A 23,204-nucleotide genomic window follows, 5' to 3' on the forward strand; every position below is an offset into this window, starting at 1 on the left:
TTATGCTTTCTGTCCACCTGACTGAAAAATGCAGAACGCAAAATTCACCAGGTACTTTTGAGGAAAGATCATTTACTCACTGTAATGTGTTAAGTCATTTCATGATGATGATAGTAGAAATGATAAACAATCATGGCTAGGCCAGTATGTGAAATAATTTACACTGGAAGGTCACTGGAAAGCTGTCCATCTTTTTGGTATGGCATTTCATTATTAATTTACTAGCAGAAATTTCTTTCATATAAAATGAAGACCTACAGCAATGGCAGATTGCTGATAGAGACACTATGAAGTCACAGTGGTATTTTTAAAATTGTTAATGTTCAACATATAAAGACTTCTGAGAAAATGAAATTGACATTGACATCAATCAATGTCAAGCCCTTATCCTCTCTCAGTAGTTAACATCAAAGCTACACATATTTAAAAGTCAGTTACTGTTTGGTGATTATGGCTTGACAAATAGACTGGTTTTGTCAGATCCCAAAAAATCCATGCATCTGTATCACATTTTTGACATTAATATTCCCTTCTGTGTCCCCACAGAGGGCAATAGTTGAAGAAACCTTGAAGAATGGGCTTCTTTTTTTTTTAAGGACAAAATGATTATTTGCTCTATCAGTAGACACAACTTGTAAACTTCCTCACTATTCTAAACAAAGTAGGAAGATAATAAAAATCATTTTCCGAGGTGAAGCAATAAAAATGGAGCACACCAATAAGAATAACAGTATCTCATTTGCAATCGTGATCTCTCTAGGTTATGTGTATTGTGTATTTTAATTCTCTGTAATGCATATGGGAAAGCTTTCGTACTCCATTCATACTTCCTAGGATTAAGGTTTTCTATTATAGGACTTACATCAATGTTAAACACCTTTCTTCTGATTTTTCTTATTTTATAAAAAATAAAATAATCCAAGTATATCTTCAAGTCATTACACTGTTTGTCTTTCTGTGACAACTATGAGCGCTAACAATTTTAACTCCACCACTTGCCTTGAACATAACTCCAGAAATGCAAATGAGAATGAAAATACAGTGCAAAACTAATCCCCCACTAAGAGGAATACCATAAAGGAAACTTGAAAGATCCACAGAAGTTGATCTCAAGCCAATTTCCACACACACAAAGCTGCGTAATCTTGACTGTATGTTAGATACTTTGTGTCAGAGGGTAACAGCTTGCACCAAGGCCCACTCATGAAGCCATGTGCCCCAATTATCCACCTCTAAGACCATTTCCGTTTAGTAAAAACATAGCTAATATGTGCAATTTAGGGTATCTTTGCCAATTTTTCTTTCTCTAAAAGCTATGTGGTTATTTACTGTCATCCACTCACTATAGTTTTCATGATTCCCAAATTGTGATCAGAATTTCCGAATTTAATTGGATCCCTGTTTGTACTGCAGTCAGTGGTAAGGTACATCATAAATTAGGTTAGGTTTCAGTTCAAGTGAGCTACCTTTCTTAATTCTTCATCTTTCATCTATAACCTGTAAGCACTTTGCAAAAAAGCAGTTTACAGACCACTCGATGCAATTAAAATCATAATTTGATACACAGTCTAAATATATCTAATCACATAAACTTAATATGCAGCTTTTCAAATGATCTCAAATGTAATATTTCAGTTAATTTTATTTTAAGTTTTTAAATTTTGATTATTTCAGCACAGAAAAAATTTGAAAAAAGATTTCCATTTAGTTTCCGATACTGTTCTGTCTACGAGCTTACCCAAATAGTACTACTAACCTGGTAAGTATCCATAGTGTTTTTTAGATTTACTTTGGTAGACAGAAAAATATCCTTATTTAGCAGCTGTTTAAAATATGTAAACAGAATAACAGAATTACTTCAATTCATTGGTAGAATGCCCAGCTTTAATCCACTAAGTCAGTCATTCATATTTAGTAAGTGATTAAAAACACCTAATATATGAAAAAAATGCAGAACTGGATTTACAGGGGATTTAGAGACTATGAAGACACTATTTCTATTTTATCCTTGCTTACATAGGGAAAATAATACAAATTAGTATAATCATGTGTTACTTAACAACGGGGATAGGTTCAGAGAAATGTGTCCTTAGGCAATTTTGTCCTTATATAAATCTCATACAGTGGACTTAGACAAACCTAGGCTGTACAGCCTACATGTCTAGGCTATATGGTATAGTCTTTTGCTCCTAGGCTATAAATTTATTCAGAATGTTGCTGTACTTAATACTGTAAGCAATTATAACAGAATAATAAGTATTTGTGTATCTAATCATATCTAAACATAGAAAACATACAGTAAAAAATAAAGTATAAAAGATAAAAAATGGTACACTTGTGTAGGGCACTTACCATGAATGGAGCTTGCAGGACTGGAAGTTGCTGTGGGTGAGTCAGTGAGTACTGAGTTAATGGGATGGCCTAGGGCATTACTATTGTACATTACTGTACTTTATAAACACTATACACTTAGGCTACACTAAATTTATAACAAATGTTTATTTTGATAAAAAAATAACCTAGTTTACCATAAGCTTTTAACTTTATAGGCTTTTTCTTTTTTTAAAAAAAGTTGACTCTTGTATAATAACACAGCCTAAAATGCAAATACATTGTATAGCTGTGGATATGGTTTGGCTGTGTCCCTACCCAAATCTCATTTTGAATTGTAGTTCACATGATCCCCACATGTTGTGAGATGGACCCAGTGGGAGGTAATTTAATCATGGGGGCAGTTACCCTCATGCTGCTCTCGTGACCGTGAATGAGGTCTCACAAGATCTGATGGTTTTATAAGGGGCTTTTTCCTCTTTTGCTTGGCACTTGTCCTTCCTGCCACCATGTGAAGAAGGACATGTTTGCTTTCCCTTCCATCATGGTTATCAATTTCCTGAGGCCTCCCCAGCCACGCTGAACTGTGAGCCAATTAAACCTCTTTCCTTTATAAATTACCCCATCTTGGGTATGTCTTTATTAGCAGTGTGAGAATGGACTAATACAGCTGTACAAATATATTTTTTTCCCTTTTATTTATTTTTTTGAGACAGGGTCTTGCTCTGTTGCCCAGGCTGGAGTGATTGAAATGCAGTGGTGCAATCACAGCTCACTGCAGCCTTCACTTCCTAGGCTCAAGCGATCCTCCAACCTCAGCCTCCTGAGTAGCTGAGACTAGAGTTGTGTGCCACCACACCCAGCTAATTTTTTTATTTTCTGTAGAGGTGGGGTTTTGCCATGTTGCTCAGGCTGGTCTTGAACTTCTGGGCTTAGGTGATCCACCAGCTTTGGCCTCCCAAAGTGCTGGGATTATAGGCATGAGCCACTGCACCTGGCCTTTTTTTCTTTTTATACCTATATTTTAAAAGCTTTCTTCTATTTTAAATTTTATTTTATTTTTACTTTTAAACTTTTTATTAAAAACTAACACACAAACACACACATTAAGCCTACACAGGGCTAGGATCCTCCATATCACTGTCTACACCTCCACATCTTATCCCACTGGAAAGTCTTTAGGGGCAATAATACGCATGTAGCTGTCAACCATTATAACAATGACTTTTTCTGGAATATCTGCTGAAGGACCTACCTGAAACTGTTTTACAGCTAAGTTTTTTTTTTACAAGTAGAAGGAATACATTCTAAAATGACAATTAAAAGTATAGTACAGTAAGTACATAACCAGTACCATAGTCTTTATTATCATAATCAAGTATCATGTACTCTATGTAATTGTACGTGCTATACTTTTATACGACTGGCTGCACACTAGATTTGTTTATATCAGCATCACCACAAACAAGCATATAATAAGTTGTACTCTAACATTATGATGGCTATCACCAGGAGATAAAAATTTTTCAGGTCCATAATCATGATACCAGTGTCATAATGCAGGTCATTGCTCACTGAAACATTATTATGCAGTGCATAATTGTACGCAAAAACACAATTCAGTAATACTGGTTTGTGGTGAAAGAGTTCTACTATGAGAAACTTACTCTAGTAACAGCTCTGCTACTAGTTAAATGTAAATTCTTTTTTTTTTTTTTGAGACGGAGTCTCGCTCTGTCGCCCAGGCTAGAGTGCAGTGGCGCTATCTCGGCTCACCACAAGCTCCACCTCCGAGGTTCATGCCATTCTCCTGCCTCAGCCTCCCGAGTAGCTGGGACTACAGGCCCCCGCCACCACGCCTGGCTAATTTTTTTGTATTTTTTAGTGGAGACGGGGTTTCACCGTGTTAGCCAGGATGGTCTCGATCTCCTGACCTCATGATCCGCCCACCTTGGCCTCCCAAAGTGCTGGGATTACAGGCATGAGCCACCATGCCTGGCCAAATGTAAATTCTTAAATAAGAAATATATCTTGCTTGTTTCCTCCATGACAAGTCATTTGTCTTATAAGTATCTCTTAAATATACAAGATTTAAAATAGCATAGGCTAGAAGTTATCTAAATTCCATGAAATTGAGATATTCTGAGATATTCTATGGACACTGAGAAAAAAGTATATATATATGATATATATATCCATATATATCAGTGATATATATATATCCATATATATCATATATATCCATATATATTCATATATATATCCATATATATATCCATATATATATATGATATATATATATTTACACTGGTATTTACACTGGTTCCTATGAGAGATATTATTACCCAGAGTTCAATAGTGTTACTATTGGGTGAACATTTCTTTCATGTCTTAGTTTCCTTCATGCCTGATCCAGTCCATTTGTAACTTAAAGTATTTCTATTGTGCTATGTTGATTTTCATATGGACACATTTAACAAAGCAGAAGCTATCTCTCCAGTACATGTAAGTTGCTAACTATGCAGTATAGTAGTAGACAAATTAATGAAAAAATATAATAATTATGCTTTTCTTTATACATAAATTTCACTGTTCCGTGCTTGGTTAGCAACTAATGAGATGGGTTCAATGCAATGAAAACATGAGAAAGGTCAGAATTACAAAAATAAGAAAATGACTCTAGTTGACTATTCAAAATTAAACACAAACTTATCAAAAAACAAAACACCTACCATCAGAAATCACTGCAAAAAGCATGAACTGAGGCCCAGAGGTGAAATCACTATCTCTTCCAAGAGAACAACACAAATGCTTCATGTCATTAAACTGTCCAGGTAGAAGCTTAAACACCAAGCTAATAAAATATGTTGAGAGAGAATTAAGCTATTCAAGTTACTTTTCAAAGTACAACTGTGCTTCAGAAAACAATTAATCATACCCAGGTGCAATATATTTCATTCTGACAGCAACAGTCTGTGACAGAAAAGACTGAAGGGAAAATTAGCCTCTCCTTTTATGGAAGGATGGACTGATTGTGGAGTTGTTGATAAGCACAAGTGCTGTTTGCGCGTGCATGTGTGTTTGCCTCTGTGTATCAGTGTCTGCGTGAATTTTCCCTAACAATTCTTTAAATCAGTTTAACATGAACAAACCAGCCTTTTGCTGATATCTTAAATGTATTCATTTTTTGTCATCAGAATCAGAGTTATTGTAAATCAAGTGGGCTTCAAGTCCAATTTCAATGGAATGCAAACTTCAGAAAGACAGACAATATCAAATATTTTAAAGCCAAGTCTTTTCTTAAGGAGCTGGATGTGAGGAAATATAATGAATCTGGCAGTTCTCATCCAAAGATAAAACTGCCCAGTGACCTTAATACCAAAAGAGTTCTCTCTGGGTAGAAAAAAGAATTCGAATTCATCTTTGCAATTTCACTTAACTGACACATCCGTCAGTGTCTATTATGATCCAGCTGACCCACCTTGACAGAAACTCCAGCTGTATTTCCAGGATCTAATGAAGGGCTGTTACGTTGCATTTCTTAAGTTAGGAGCAATCTTACATTTAATATCTCAGGTTAAAAAGGACAGAAGCAAGTGTTGGAGAAGGCTGTGGTTTTTGTTTTGTCACCAAGACTTATCTCATTACTTGCCTTTCAGCTGTTGAAAGAAAAACTTAAAGATGATTTTGAACTTTTCGTAGTTTGACGGTAACTGTGACCCTACAGAATGAGAAATAGCTGCAACATTGTTTGAGATTATTCTCATTTGACAATTTCTTCCAAAATAACAAAGATTCCAGTGATTCTGTCTCCACTCAATGAGGATCCATCTGGAGGCTTGTATTTCCACGTAAAATAATTCCAGAAAAGTTTGGTCATATTTAATATTTTAAGACTAATTAGTTAGAGTAAGATTTAGGTTACAGCTGTCAGTTACAGTGATTGATGCTGGAGATCATTTTCCACTGAGTACTGTTTTCTGCTGTGCAAACTGAAGACAGAGCAAAATAATTCTGCATCCATTTTTATTTCTCTTGAAACAGCTATTGTAATAAATGAAACTCAGGATCCTGACAAGTTCTTGGGCTTAAGATTTTTTTTTATCAGTAATGCCATATGGATATTACTTTTGCTATTTTTTCTTTCATTTTTCATTTCAAATATTTTTCTTCTTTTCTCCTGTAGTTGCCATCTGAGCCGTAGGGGAAGTTATTTGATGCTTTTCCCTTGAAATGGACTTGAAAAATCAGCTCAAATGGACTGAGATAAACTAGTCACCTGGATTGAGAGAATAGGTGGAAAGTGTGTAGGAGATTTTTACCCTGGGGTCAACATACTGGGAAAATTTAAAAGAGGACAATTGCATTGAACTTCACTAAGTTTTCCCCGCAGAAATTCTATCCAATATTTCTTCTCTATGAGCTGTTGCTTATAAATTGGTTCCTGGACTCCCAGGTTATTTCTGTTGGTTATTTATCCTATTATGGGTTCTTGGATGTTCTAGTGCATTGTACTGGGTTAAAGTTTTCTGATAGCAGTTGCCAGCTAATTGAACTTCTCAGTCTTTGAAGCTTTGATTTCCTCTTTGAAAAAGGTGTCCCTTTTAAAGAGTGTAGTATTTCAAGCCACACTCCTTTACTCAACTTACTGAAATTTACGGAAAACAAATCCTGCTTAAATTACATATTTATTCATTTAAATATCATTTACTGTCAGAAAGAATGTGAAGTCTTTTTCATATCCTTTTGAATCCATGGGAAATGATGGATAAAATAAATTAATTTATATTTTATAATTGTATTATTTAAGGTATCACAAGATTGGTCTCGTGAAATAAATACAATACTTGACTTCAAAAATATATGTGCTATCTCAACTAATTGAGTGGAGATCATAGCAAGTCAAATAATTTGTTGCCTTCATGATTTTTTGAGGGAATCTTACTTTTCAGATAACATGAAATGAAACAAACATATTCTTGTATATTTAGCAATTATTTATGAAGCGCAATGTAGTATTAATAACAATAATAATAATACCATGTTGGGCATAGTGGCTCACTCCTGTAATCCCAGCACTTTGGGAGGTTGAGGCAGGAGGATTGCTTGAGGCCAGGAGTTCAAGAGCTAGGCAAGTAGTGAGATCCAGTCTCTACAAAAACATAAAAGAAAAAAATAAGAATAATATTACCAAATATATATTAAGTATTTAATTGTCAGGCAGAGTACTAACCATTTTCTAAGCATTGGCTTGTGGTATCTGCCAATTTCATCATAAGTAGATAATCTTTATACTAAAGATGATGAAGTGAAGGCTCAGGCATGCTAAACAGTTTACTCAACATTCCCACAGTAAGGATGTCACAGAGATGGGATTTGAATCTGAGTGGTTGGTACTCAGGTGCTATTATGCCTCTCTGTGTGCCAGGCCCACTGTTACACTTGGATATCAAAGCTTGAACCATTTAGGGTAACAACCCTTACAAGGCTGTATTTAGGAAAGGGGAAAATAGAAAAAGTTAGAAAATTGTAAGTGATATGACAGAGAAAAGTACATATTATTATGAGAAAAAAAAGAGGGACTCCTAACCCAGGCTTAGGAGTTAAAGGAAACTACTAAGAGGAAGGGGCATTTATACCAAGAAGCAAAGGATGAGCAGGGTTGGCCGATGAACTAGTTGTTGGCAAGGAGGAATAATGATTGCGTTGGTTAGGGCCAAAACTGAAATGGATGATATCCACAAAATAGGATAATTTAGAGCTACTTTAATAAAAGCATATTTATAAAGTGTCAGCGTGGTATAGGGAAACCTCAAGAAGAGTGTAGGATCCAGGAACTGGGAACAGCGGGGCTCTGTGATGTTCCAAGGTGTGTAAAACCAAAGGGAGGATTTTATGAAGAGTGCCAGAGGAATAAGGGCTGGGTCATCAATATTCTTCCTCCAGTTGCCTGTCATTGCTCCCCATTTACCAAGCCAGCTGCGTGCCAGAGGGTGCCAGATGTGTCCAAGTAATCTCCATAGGGCATGCTCTGCTGGCACTCAGCAGTGAGAACGAGGAAGGCAGCAAGTAGCACAGGACATAGACGAGTCGTTTCAGGCAGCAAAAGCAGAATGTATGAATGCTGAAAATTGAAGGACATAAAAGAGACCCAGTAAACCTAAGCATAGAATATGCTTGAGAATGGGATAGTACATGCGATTGTTTGATGCTTTGGGAGATAGTTGGAATGGAGGTTAGAAAATCAAGCTGTTGCCAGATTATTTTCAAACTTTTTAATCATGCAAAAGTATATTTTATCCAAGGAATAAGACAGAGACTTTGAAGGGTGTTGAGCACAGGAAGCAACATGAATCTATTTGTACTTTAGAAAATTCACTCTGGTAACAGTATAGAGAATAAATATGAGGAGTAAAATCGGAAGGGAAGGAGTCCATTTATGCAACCAATTTGATGCGTTCAGAAATGATGGTGGCATAGATTGAGTAAGGGGCCAGGAAGATAAAGAGAAACAGACATATGTATAGACATATTTAACCTACACACATTCAAATACATATACTTAGCCAAAAGTAAAAGAATAAGTAGGAGAGGGAGAGAGAGCAAGCGAGAGCATGAACGCTACAGAAATAACAATTTAAACATTGGGCAACTTCAACTGCCATTTCAAACAATAAGTAAAGTAAATATGTATGTTCCAAAGAGAGAGTGCAATGGGAGATATAAATCTTTTGTTCATTAAGTCAGTATCAGTCTCTACTTGTCTAAATAAATAATTTTTATATGTAATTTCTACTTTTTGTACTAAACTTAGATCTTAACACTTGTGAAAGAGGAGACTTCAAGGTTTTTAAGAGGTAGAATCAATTAGACTGATAAGCAGATATAAAGGATGAGGAAGACAGAAGAGCTGAAGGCAATGTCTGATCCCGGCCTAGATTACCTGGTGGATAATCATGCTCTTTACTAAAAGGGAAGACACGAGGAGAAAATATTTGGAATGGAAGAAAGTTTAGGTCTGTACACACAAAAAATTTGATGTACACTCCTAGACGTGTACACAAAATGTTGATTTTACTCTTGGCTAGATGAGCAAGTTGGTCAGAGCATATGAAAGGGCTCACTATTTCAAACTAATATATAACAAATTCTGCATGTTACACATCATGTTAATACATGCTATGAGTATACACTCATAGGAAGGCCAAGCCTCATGTAATTACATTTAAAATACTGTAAAACAGTTTTTGTAGCCAGCATGCAGACATCTGAATTTTAACAAAACAGATTAAGAAAGTGTTTCCAAAGAAATTTGGGAAGAAAGAGGCTCCAGGAGATTTCTGATATTTAAATATTCTGTGTTCTTCAATTTCTAAAAATATCGAATTTCATAAAGATGAACATATTTAGCTAGCCCTTCATTCTACTCAGCCATATCTCTATTGAGAGTCATCTATTGAGCAACATGGCCCCTATGTATATCCTTATACTACAAGTTTGGCTACATAGTGTTCAGTCGGGAGTGGAAACAGAGCGTAGGATTTTGTGTTTGACAGATTTGGGTTTAAATCTCAGCTTTATTAATTACTAGCTGGGTGGCTATGGGAATTATTTTCAAACTCTCTAAGCAAGTCTCAGTTATCTTGTTTCTAAAATAGCAATTAGATAATAGTACCACTTGATTCTTAGGTTTGTGGTAAAAAAAAATAAATGATAGCGTAACCTCTTGTTAAAACCAAACAGAATGTAATGACACATTTAAGAGGAACATTATCAAAAGTAATTACAATGCAAGTCTATTTTTTGCTTACATAGCTTGAGAGCAGTTGATATGTCACTAGAATCAACATGTTTGTGAAGTGACACTTGTATCCTGAACAACACGGAGATGTTCCCAGTTTCCAGGAGCCTTGGCCACTGGTAGGGTCCCAATGTTTAATTAATTGTGTAGTCTGATGCAAAAGCCTGCTCACCTGGGTGATCTTGAGTGAATCCATTCTCTGCAGATTGAAAGAAGAGTATATTGCCTTTCAAATGTTCCTGAGCTGCAGCAGGAGAGTCACCTAGAGGTGTTGCTTAGCTCCTTGACAATGGAGCTAATAGCCTCCCATTGTCAAGCAGGTCATTCCAGGAACATTAGCAAAATAACATACTACCAGACCTTATGGACGTTTATGTTCACATCCAGATAGTCTTGGCACAAATGACAAGAATCTGCAGTTATTTCAGGCTACATTGTGAAACATTATGAAATAAAGCCATTACGGTATTTACACAAGTACTAAACACTCATCATTGTATGCAGCCTTGAGAAATGTACAAAACAATATATTTCATAGCTATCGCTATCAAATAGTATTCAATTAAATTACAACTTAGTGAAAGTCTATTGTGCTTTTCTGAGAGAATTTCGAGTTACATGGATGTTTCATAAACATTAAGTGTAAGTTTCTTTCTTGTTCTGAAATTTTACTGTATTGAATGCATTTAATCAAAGAAGAAAGCCATTTTCTGAGGCTTTAGAAAACTTTACTTATTATACAAAGATTTTGATTGGTTCTAACTGTTCTAGCACTTTAATGGAATGTGATTTGTAAGAATTAAGAATAAGAGGTTTTTTTTATTTGTATTGGATTCGGAATTTTAAGTATTAACAGAAAGAAGAAGAAAGAAAAAATTCTTTTCAATTTAAAAGTACTTTATCCATCCCCAGATAATAATGAAGACATACTAAGTAAACATAATAGATGCAAGAAAACAGACATTTAAAATAAATAAATCAATCTGTCTTAGTAAATACAAAAAAAATGTAGATGGTAAGCACAACTGGCTCAATGCATAGTGACAACGTATTTCCCACAACTTAGAATTTATTTATCTAAACCTATAAATCAGCAGCTGATGTTTCAATTTTTAAAAAGTACAGGTAATACCTGACTTACAATGGTTTGACTTAACAATTTTTTTACTTTATGATGGCATACATGCAATATGCATTCAGTAGAAACTGTACTTTGAGTACTCATACAACCATTCTGTTTTTCACTTTCATTACAGTAGTCACTAAATTGCATGAGATATTAAATATTTTACTGTAAAATAGGCTTTGTGTTAGATGACTTTGTACAACGGTAGGCTAATGTAAGTGTTCTAAGCACATTTGAGGTAGGCTTGGCTAAGCTATGCTTTTTGGTAAGTTAGGTGTAGTAAATGATTTTTCAACTTACAATATTTCAACTTACAATAGGTTTTTCGGGATGTAACCCCATCATAAATCAAGAAGCATCTGTATGCAAACTGAAAAATTTGTGTTTGCATCTCTCTACCTACCACACAAACATTTCAGACTCGTAGGGACAAATTTATGCCTTGTTCTTCTGTAAATCATAATTTCCTAGGATACAATTCCCCAGGGTGTTACATGGATTAGACTTGACAATCAGTAAAACTTATTGAGTAGACTTAATATCATCATGAATTTGACACTTTATTTTTCCTAAAATATTCCCTACACAATAAGGTTTTGGCATAATAGGGATCTCATATTCTTATTTTTAGTCCATTTTGCACTGCTGCAAAAAAATAGCAGCATAAAAGATTGAGTAATGTATACGTAATGGAAGTTTATTTTCTCACAGTTGTAGAGGCTGGGGAGTTCAAAATCAAGTTGCCAGTAGGTTCAGTTGACTGGTAAGGGCTGCATGTTTTGGAGGAGAGAAATGCTGTGTCCTCATAAGGCAGAGGGTTAGGGCAAAAAGGGATAAACTCCCTCCATCAAGCCCTTTTATAAGAGCACCTAATCTCATTCATGGGAGAGAAGACCTCATCACCTAATCACCTCTTAAAGGGCCCATACCATCCCTTTGAACGTTAAGTTTCAACAGCTGAATTTTGGAGGGGACACATTCAAACCATAGCATCTTCATAATATTATGAGACAACAAATGTAAATTCATTTCATTAAGGTTTGTTTCTCCTCTTTGCTCTACATAAAGAATACAATAAAGTATAAATTAAAAGTCATCAGTAATGTCTCTTCTCAGAAAAAATAGATTCATATAGTTTGTCACCCATCCGTCTAGTTTCACTTATAAAATCAAGCCTTAAAATTTTTTCATCCCATAATTTTTAAATGTTAGGCTCTGGAGTTAGTCAGATTGTTTATTTTACCTTGCTTAAATCTACAAACTTTTCATTTGATCCTATACTGTCTGCAAGGTGCCATGAGATGTGCTTTATACATGTATTTATATTTATTTGTAAGAACATTTTTCCTATTTATGAGATAGTAGAGGATTCAGTCAGCAAAATTCCTTGTTTTAAGTAGTTTTGTATTACTATTCTATTTGAATGAAATCTTTATTATCTCATATAAACATATCAAATCTTTACTTATCTGTGATACAAATTGCTTTGTTAACTGCCTTCTTATGTGATATAAAGAGAAGTTTGCAATTTAAGTATCCATACTATTTTCTCCTTTTTAAAAAATCTTCACTAGGAAATATTGTTAGTTTAATCATTAGTTCATATTTTTCTCATTTTTTTCTTTTCCTGAAGAATATGTATTTCCTTGATTTGACACCTTATCTAAATTTCTGTTTCTCAAAAGTGTAACGATGTTACTTCAAGGTTGTTTCATTTCCTATAAATGTATTATTTTCCCTCAGCCTCCTGACATAATAATATTTTGTCTGACTTCTAATAATTTACAATTACCAAATTTAAATTCTCTATTTTATTCACCTATTTAATTTGTATTCTATACAAATGATAAGCATTGTGGAAGTATGCATATAAAATTGATTTCATATAATATGTTTTATATTACAGGAAAATATGTATTTTCTACTGTCCAAAGCTCCAGTTCTTACTTGTTTTAAACCCTATCAGTGATATAACAAATGATCAGTTCCTAGATTTTTTTTCTCAAATTAACCTATTATGTTGAAGCAGATCTTGAATACTGTGTGTGGGGGCGGGGAGGGGGGGGTGTGCGTGTGTGTGTGTGTGTGTGTGCATGAGACTGAGAGAGACAAAAAGAGAGAGATGCCAGAGAAAGAAATTCCCCTTTTGACTTAAGCTTTGCATGAAGATATATGGGAGATACACAGGAGCCCTAAGGCAGTGAGGCAATGGATATTTTGGTTCAGTGCCCATTACTAAGATACTCTTCTCATTAATTTAATTTTTAAGACTCACTTTCACAGTGTATTCTAACCTCTTATCCAAAACTCAATACCAGAAATATATTACTCATCTAAAAATATTCATATTAAAAATGTTAAAAAGTAATGGCAATATTTAACCTACATAAAATTGTGTCGATACAGTATAATTTCACTGAAGGAGGAAGTACTTCCTCTGTTTTTTGTGATGGTAGTTTTTAATGTCTTTATCCTGTGTCTCCTTTCCCTAGCAACTTATTTGCTCATGGAACACAGCAGTGCATTTTTAATACAAGTTAAAATCTTCAGCAACTATTTCATTTGTCTTAAGTGCTACTGTCCCATTAATATTCCCAAAGTCTTAGAGTGTAACCAAAACAATTAAAATGTGTGAAGCAAATTTAGAAATAGTATCTCCTTTATCCTAAGATCAAGTCTAACCTTGTTGATGAACTGAGTTACTGCTTCAATGTACTAAATTGGTTGTTTTCAAATATTGTATTAACAAAAGTGAACTATGTTTTCATTATCTGAATGTTTTATTATAAATATCCATAATATCATGTGATAAGTAATATATAATCACTATATAAAAGTGATCCAAAGTGTAAGGAAGAAGAAAATTTAGCCCACTAGAAATTTCTTATATAGTAAAACCATCCTATCTGTTGCACAATCCTGTGAATTTTCAAAATAGCATAAGGAAGCATAAACACCTCTACCATCGAGTTACGTAAAGAACAGTTCTTTCATGCTGCCCTTTAGCAGTCAACCGCTTTCCTCATGCCCACACATAAACAACCACTGAATTTTTCTCAACTCTATGATTTTTTCCTTTTGATTTTGCCCTTTTCAGAATTTCATGTACCATATGGAGCCTTTTAAATTTGGTTTCTTGCACTTAGCACAATGCATTTAAGATCGATCCATGTTATTGAATATATCAGAAGTCAATTCTTTTATATTGTTGAGTAGTATTCCATTGCATTGATATGTTTGCTTATCCATTCAATAGGTAGTGACATTGCAGCTATTTTCATTTTTTGGCAATTATGAATAAAGCTGATATAAACATTTACATACACAAATTTTCATTTTTTAGGTAAGTGCCTAGAAGTGGATTACTGGATCATATGGTAATTCTGTATTACCTTTATTAGAAAAAGACAAACGCAAAAATCAATAAGGATTTTTAAATGTGCACACCCATCAGCAATATGTGAAAATTCTAGTTTCTCCGCACCCTCATCAGCACATGTTATTATCAGTTTGTTGATTGGTTGGTTGGTTTTTAGTCATTCTAATCATAGTAGTGGTAATGTGCATATTGAGATCACATTGTAGTTTTAATTTACATTTTCTTGATTTCAGATGCTGACCATCTTTTTGCGTGTTTATTTACTATCTGTATATCTGATTTGGTAAAATATCTGTTTAACTCCTCTACTTGTAAATTGATATTTTTATTTATTTTTGTTGTATTTTGAGAGTTCTTTATATATTTTGGTTATAAGTCCTTTGACAGATAAATGATTTACAAACATACTCTCCCATTTTAAGACTTGCTTTTGCATGATCTTAACAGTGACTTTCATGTGAAAATATTTTTAATTTAGGTGAGATATAGTTTTCAAGTTTTTTCTTCTATGGATCATGCTTTTGGTATTGTATCTAAGAACTCTATGCCTAACTCTAAGTCATATATATTTTTCTATTTATCAAAGTTTACAATTTTCAATTTTATATTCTATGATCTATTTTTTTCTTAATAAAGTATGAGGTAGCCACCAAGATTCATTTTCTTATACATTGATAACCAAAAATTTCAGCACAGTTTCCTCAAAAGGCTGTTGTTTCTTCATTGCGTTGTCAAAATGTATCACATTGACAAAATTTTTGTAGGTCTACTTTTGCATTCTATTTTCTGTTCTATCTATCTATCTATCTATCTATCTATCTATCTATCTATCTATTTATCTATCTATCTATCTAGACCGATAAAATTTCTGTAGGTCTACTTTTGCATTCTATTTTCTGTTCTATCTATCTATCTATCTATCTATCTATCTATCTATCTATCTATCATCTATCTATCTATCTAAATAGATAAGTACTTATCTATCTGCATAAGTAGATAGGTATCTATAGATATCTACTATGCAGATAGATATCTACATAGATATCTACTATGCAGATAGATATCTACATAGATATCTACTATGCAGATAGATATCTACATAGATATCTACTATGCAGATAGATATCTACATAGATATCTACTATGCAGATAGATATCTACATAGATATCTACTATGCAGATAGATATCTACTTATCTATCTGCATATCTATTTTTTGTGGATACTACATTGTCTTTATTACTATAGTTTTACGGTAAACTTAAAAATAGGGAGTACATCTCCCAGCTGCATTCTGCATTTTTCAATTTTTATTTTAGCTGTTGCAATTATTTTTCTCAAAGACATTTTAGAATTAGTTTGTCAATATTTACATATTCTTAATGAAATTTTGATTGCGATTGTGATGAGTCTATAAATTAATTTAGGGAAAATTGAGCCTTTCCTATTCGAACATGATATATCTCTAAATTTATTTTGGTCTTAATTGATTTATTTAAGTGGTTTTCAGCAGAAAAGTGAGATACATTTTTAAAGTTTATATTTAACAGTTTTATTTGTTGGTGCTACTATTAATGTTGTTGTTTATTTAAATTCAAATTCCAGTTGTTCATTGCTAGTATGTAGGAATGAAAGTTGATTTTCACATAGTGATCTTGTATCTAGTACCCTTGCTAAACTCACTTAGAAGTTTCAACACTCTTTTCTTATTTTCCTTGGGATTTTCTGTATAGTCAATCATACTATCTGCAAGTTGAGACAACTTTATTTATTCCCTTCAAATCTATGTGCTTTTACTTTTTTATATTTCCTTATTGACCTGGCTAGAATTAACAGCATGATGGTGAACAAGGGTGGTGGTTATGGATATCTTTGCCTTATTACCAATCTGGGAAGAAAAGCATTTAATTTTCATCATTGTGTCTGAGATTATTTAGAGTGTGTTACAAATGTTCTTTACAAGATTAAATATGTATCCTTTTATTGCTGGGAGTTTTTATCTCAACAAAGTATTAAATTAAGCAAACGATTTGTTCTCTGTTGAGTTGACCATATATTTTCTCTTTAGTTTCTTATGAAATATATTGGTTGATTTTGAGTGGTGAATTACCCTAGTATTCACAGTGTGGACGTGATTTGGTCATGATGTGTAATATCTTTTTTATAAAACAGTGGATTTATCAAATATACTTGCTTCTATGTTCATGAAGTATAATGGTCTGTGCTTTTTCTATTAATTATGTCTTTATTTAGTTTTGGTATCACAGCAGTACTGGCCCAATAAAATAAGTTGAGAAGAGTCACATGCTGTTCTATTTTCTGGAAGAGATTTTGTATACTTGGTATTATTTCATTTTTAAGTGATCTATAGAATTGACCAGTGAAACAATATGAGCCTGAGGTTTTCTTTGAACTGTGAATTCAATATATTTAACAACCAGAGGACAACTTATTTTTCTTCTTCAGTAAATTTTGATAGGGTATATCTTTCAATAACCTGGGCCATTTCATCTAAATTTTATAATGGGCAAAGGGTGGCTATCAGTCTTTCTTCTTATCTTCTTAATAATTGTAGACTCTTTAATGATTACCCTTTTTCAATTCTGAGAGTGGTAAGTTGCATTTGACTAAAGGTTAATCAATGTAGTGAGCTTTCCAAAGAAAAACAGCTTTTAGTTTCAGGTATTTTTTCTAGAGCATTTCTGATTCTATTTTTATTTCTGTTTTATGTTATTAAATGAACTTATCTTCATTTTTAGTTGCTTTCATTTAACTTGTTCATGATTTTCACCTTTCTTCTGGTAAAAGCTTAAAATTGACTTACAACCTTTCTTCCATTCCAAGTTAAATTTCTAATGCTGTGAATGTTACTGAGGCTACTTTCGATATGTTACTATTTTATGTTTATTCAGTTTAAAATATTTTCTAATTTTTCAGAGAGTTCTTTTTGTATTGTTGTGTTGTTTACAAGTGCATTATTTAATTCTAAGTGATTAAAATATTTTCTGTTATATGTCTGTTATTAGCTTCTTATGTAATTATGTTATAGTAAACAAAAATACTTTGTACAATTTATATTCTGTTAAATTTGTTAAGGTTTCTTTTATGGTCCAGATTATAGTATGTCTTGGTAATAATTTATGTTCACCTGAAAATAATTCTGCAGTTGTATGGAGTGTTCAATAAATATTAATTAAATAATGTTGCTGGATAGTGTAGCTTAGAGTTTCTGTAATCTTGATGTTTCCCTACTCTAAAAATTACCCAGAAATAAATGTTCAAGGATCCATAAGTAATTATGAATTTGCCTTTTTCTCCTTCAAATTTAGTAAGTTTTTGCTTTAATTATTTTGAAGCTGTGAAGTTAAAATATTGATGCACATTTTATATTGTTATTCTTCTTGGTGAATCAACATTTTTATCATCTTTTAACAGCCCTCTTTTTTTCTGGGCGATTTTTTTTGGTTCTAAAGTCTATTTTGTCAGATATTAACATAGCCATATGAGCTTTTGAAATTTGTGTTTATATATATACAGATTTTGTGTATAAATCTCTATTCTTTTTAAAATAATTTTGTTCTCTCTGTCTTCTGTATTCTGTAATTGAGATCATTCTGTTTTGTTTTGTTGATGTTGTTTTATTTCAGATACTATAATTCTTCTTTCTAATATTTCCATCTGTTCTTTTTTAATAGTTTGTATTGATCTGCCAAGAAATGTGACCTTTTGATTTATTTCAAGAATGTTCATTATTACTTCATGGAGCACAGTTGTTATAACTATGATAAAGTCTTTGACTAATAATGTCAATATATGGGTCATTTCAGAGTTGGCTTAGTCTCTGGTAATTATCTTTTTCCTTGAGAATTTGCCATGGATTCCTTTTTCTTTGTATTTTGAGCAATTTTGGATTCCAACCTAGATATGTATTATTTTCTTTACAATGTAAAGAATCTAGGTCTCTTTATAATCCTTTGTAGAGTGTTGATTTTATTTTTCTTTTAGAAAGGCGTCAACCTGGTTGGGTTTAGGCTGTAATTCGTACCTTGCATTTTGTGCATGGTCATTCCAATGTCAGTTTAATTTTTAGGGCATTTCTAGGTGCACATGGCCTTACCCATACATCTGTAGGTCAGACATAACAGCCTAAGGCTTAGGTAGGTTGCTTCATACAATATCAAGGGACCCCCTTTCCACAATATCTGGCTTCCAGAGTTATCTTTTTCTGGTACTCTGCCTATAATGCCAGAGTTTTTCTCAGAATTTTATCCCTCAGCACTATCTCATAGTCCTTGTGACTGGGACGGGCATCTGGACATTACGGTTCAAGGAAAGAGAGACAGAAAAGAAATAACAGAGATTCGCTTATGCTCTTTGACCCATGACAGATTTTTTTTTCGCTTTCTCTGTACAGAAATATTGCTGTCTGCCTCAAGGATTTACATGCGTGCACCACGGCTCTTGTTCCTGCAAATGAAGTTCTGCAACTGAGGCCACCTTCAGCAGTAAAAGAAAGAAAAAAGGCCGGGCGCTGTGGCTTATGCCTGTAATCTCAGCACTTTGGGAGGCCGAGGCAGGCGGATCACGAGGTCAGGAGATCGAGACCATCCTGGCTAGCACAGTGAAACCCCGTCTCTACTAAGAATACAAAAAATTAGCCTGGCGTTGTGGCGGGTGCCTGTAGTCCCAGCTGCTCGGGAGGCTGAGGCAGGAGAACGGGTGAACCCGGGAGGTGGAGCTTGCAGTGAGCCGAGATCGTGCTACTGCACTCCAGCCTGGGCGACAGAGCCAGACTCCGTCTCAAAAAAAAAAAAAGAAAGAAAAGGAAACACCTTTATTCCAGAGGTTCCTTTTCCTGGTGTCCTAGCCAGAAATAGATTGATACTGTCGTACCTCAATTCACTGTATAGCACTGCAGAGGGCTGCATTTATGACAAATCTGGATGACAAAATAATAATAATAATAATAATAATAATGAAATGGGAAATAATAATGAAATAATAATAATAATAACAATAATAATGAAATGGGAATAATGAAATAATAATAATAATGAAATAATGAAACGTTCCCTTGCCCCCCCTTACCCCCTCGCTGCGGGGCATATGATGGGGGTGTGGTTCGCTTCTTAGGCGCCCATCTGCTCGAACCTCTAGGGGGAGCATGCAGACAGGCAGCTTGTGGGGCTCCGACCTCAGGGCAGTGTCTAGGGGTGAATGTTTACAGCTGAAGCTCCAGCGGGGGTGTGTTACAGTGTGCTCTTACAGTTTAGCCATCCATGGTCTGCTTGTGTTTATCAGCTCAATTAGACCCTCTGCCTTATCACAAGGACAGAAGGCTTTCTGTATCCTGGGGCTCTTGCCCTAGTGAACCGGAAAAATCGGATCACACGTGGGCTTGGAGAAGGAGTGCAAGGTTTTTTATTGAGTGGTAACTCTCAGCGAGGTGGATGGGGAGCCTGAAAGGGGGATGGAGTGGGAAGGTGGTTTTCCTCTGGAGTCGGGCCTCGTGGCTTTTCACCGGGCTCTTCGGCTTCCCTGACCAAACTGCATTGTTCCCCTGGTCGGCCTGCTGCAGTCTGCTGGTGTCTGCCCATGTGTTCTTCTGCCGCGTGCTCCTTTCGACGTCCTCTCGATGTCCAGCCACTTGTGTGTTCTTCTGCCGCTGTGTTCCTCTGGTTGTCCAGCTGCTGTGTCTCTGCCCAGTAAGGGTCTTTATAGGCACAGGATGGGGGCATGGTGGGCCAGGGTGGTCTTGGAAAATGCAATATTTTGCCATAAAAACAGAAATGGCTGTCCTCACCTAGGTCCATGGACACAGGCCCGGGAGTGAAGCCAGAGTCAGGGACTATGCCCTTCCCTTCCCAGCACTTTCCTGTCCCCCTCGCATATGAAAAAGGAGGAGGAGGAGAATGGAGGAGGAGGACCCATGCTTGAAGAACAGAAGAAGAAGAAAAACTCACGCTTAAAGGACATTCTTCAAGCTTGGCTCCTATCTCCGTTCTGCCTACTATTAACTTTTCAGAATCTTAAAGAAGTTGCTTTTTGTATTTCATTCAGAGATTTGAGATTAATACATGACAGATTGAGGTTGTAATGTACTGTTTGGGCCTTGGAAAGTTTGCTGAAAAATCAACTTGCAAAGGCCAGTTTAATAGCAGAAAAGACATACAAATTTATTTAACTTGTATATATGAGAAATTGTCCTTTTTTATGCTTACATTCAACAAAGTATAGACAACAAGGTAAAATATCATTGGACATAAGGGTCTGATCCAACGCTAATAGACAGAGTGGGGAAACCCAGCAAGGCCTGTCTGCCTAGATTCTTTATGGCCCCTCTGTGCAGGATTTCTTCCTTCTAGGTGTGAGGCAGGACCCTCTCTGGGATCAGTCTTATGATCTACAGCCAAACAAGGTAAGTGAGATAATTTCGTTGTGGACATTCTTCTTTACACATAAAAGAGGAGGGAAAGTTAGAGTAACATTTTTGGGTATTATGGCTGGCTTTGGTGGAAAATTCATTCTGGTTTCTATGACCTGCCTTGGGTAAGAGGGATGGTAGTTTTTATGGCTAGCCTCAAGAGAGAATGGGACTGAGAGAAGGAGGGCAGGAGAAGGTCAGAGAGAAGCACTTTTGTTTCCGAGGCCTTCATTTTGGGGCATTGTTTTCTGAGCCCCAGCAGGATCTACTCCATCTTGGCTGGCACTAGAAAATTTGCAAATGAGTTTTGTATCACTTGTATATTGCTTCGTTGTTAGACATTGAGATTTATATAAATTTTTCTATTACAGTGATGGGCATTTTATATACACATCTCAGCCAGCCTCCATATTTGTTCACCTTTCTAATTATTAAGAGAATTTTCAAAGTGAAGCTACTAGGGCCAGGTTATAATGAGATTTTAGAAATATGGTAAATCTTGGCATATTTCTCTCTAAAACAAAACCCAACCACTGATACAGAAAGTGCCTCCATTTCCTACTCTGAACAGCACTGGGCACAATCACTTTTTAAAATAATATCTATACTGGTAAGTAGAAAAAAAGTTTTGTTATTTTTTTTAATTTGTAGTTTCTGGTACTAGTGGGTTATATTTTTAAACTATAGCTAATAACTTTTGACTTTTCTGCCTTATTGATTCTATTTAATTTATACCATGACCTACAGGATTAAATTCTATTTAATTTACACTAATTCTTAAAAATTCATTTTAATTTTCTTCTTGGTGGCTCATGCCTGTAATCCCAGCACTTTGGGAGGCCGAGACAAGTGGATTACAAAGTCAGGAGTTCGAGAGCAGCCTGATCAACATGGTGAAACCGCGTCTCTACTAAAAAAAAAAAAAAAAATTAGCTGGATGTGGTGGCAGTTGCCTGTAATCCCAGCTACTTGGGAGGCTGAGGCAGCAGAATCGCTCGAACCCAGGAGGCGGAGGTTGCAATGAACTGAGATCGCGCCATTGCACTCCAACCTCGGCAACAAGAGTGAAACACCATCTTAAAAAAAAAAAAATAGTCTTACATTGTTGCCCAGAATGGAGTGAGGCAGCACAGTGATAGTTTACTACAGCCTCAAACTCCCAGGCTCAAGAGATTCTCCCTCCTCAGCTTCCCAAGTAGCTGGGAACAGAGGCATGCCCCATCTTGCACAGTTAATTTTTAAATTTTTTTTTTTTTGAGAGGGAGTCTCGCTCTGTCGCCCAGGCTGGAGTGCAATGGCTATTCACAGGCATAATCATATCTCACTGCAGCCTCAAACTCCTGGGCTCGAACAATCCTCCTGCCTATAGGTGTACACCACCATACCTAGCTAATGTGTGTGGGTGTGCGTGTGTGTGTGTGCGTGTGTGTGTGTGTGTGTGTGTGGACAAGATATCACTATGTTTCCCAGGCTGGTCTCAAACTTCTGGGCTCAAAAACTCCTCTGTCTCAGCCTCCCAGAATGCTGGGTTTACACTCCACCTGGCCTGATTTACAGCTATGTTTAACATTATATTATAGATCTTAACAGTTTGCCACTTTTAATTCAACTGCTATTGTTTGCCATTTTATTTTATTCAAATGCCTTTTTTTGGTCCAGTAAAATTTTTTACTTTTACTATAGTCACTCTATTGAAAATTTCTTATATTAGATTTCTACCTTGATGTCACACTTAGAAAGCTCTTTACTGCCTCTTATTTGCATAGAATTTACATATAGATTTTTCTAGTTCTTTTGGCACCCAAATTTTATTTGATGTAATATGTGAGGTAAAGATTTGATTTTTATTTCTTTTTAATTCAAGCATTTTGAGAATGATTGAGTTAATGGGTGCAGCACACCAACATGGCACATGTATACATATGTAATAAACCTGCACATTGTGCACGTGTACTCTAGAACTTAAAGTATAATAAAAAACAAAAATTTGAAAAGTTTTTTTCTGATTAGCTATAGCCATTTAAAAGTATAGCCATTTAGTAGTCAAAAGATACATATAAATATTTGTTAGGAAGCTTCTGAAGCTTGTAATTAAATTACAGCTGTTTTGAGTTGATAATATTCTAGTCAAAAGTTAAGAATTT

At 35.0% G+C, this 23,204-nt stretch overlaps 1 protein-coding gene across 3 annotated transcripts in view; it reads left to right on the forward strand.

Annotated features, from left to right (window-relative positions):
* Positions 1 to 22,707, forward strand: part of LOC129393842 (uncharacterized) — a 1,009,906-nt gene extending 987,199 nt beyond the window's left edge. For all 3 annotated transcript variants that reach the window (XR_008620938.1, XR_008620939.1, XM_055097920.1), the window contains one exon: positions 19,051 to 22,707. The gene's annotated coding sequence lies outside the window, so the exon portion shown is untranslated. The remainder of the gene's footprint in view (positions 1 to 19,050) is intronic.
* The last annotated feature ends 497 nt before the right edge of the window (positions 22,708 to 23,204 follow it).

This window comes from Pan paniscus, chromosome 15, assembly GCF_029289425.2.
Source record: "Pan paniscus chromosome 15, NHGRI_mPanPan1-v2.0_pri, whole genome shotgun sequence".
NCBI lineage: Eukaryota > Metazoa > Chordata > Mammalia > Primates > Hominidae > Pan > Pan paniscus.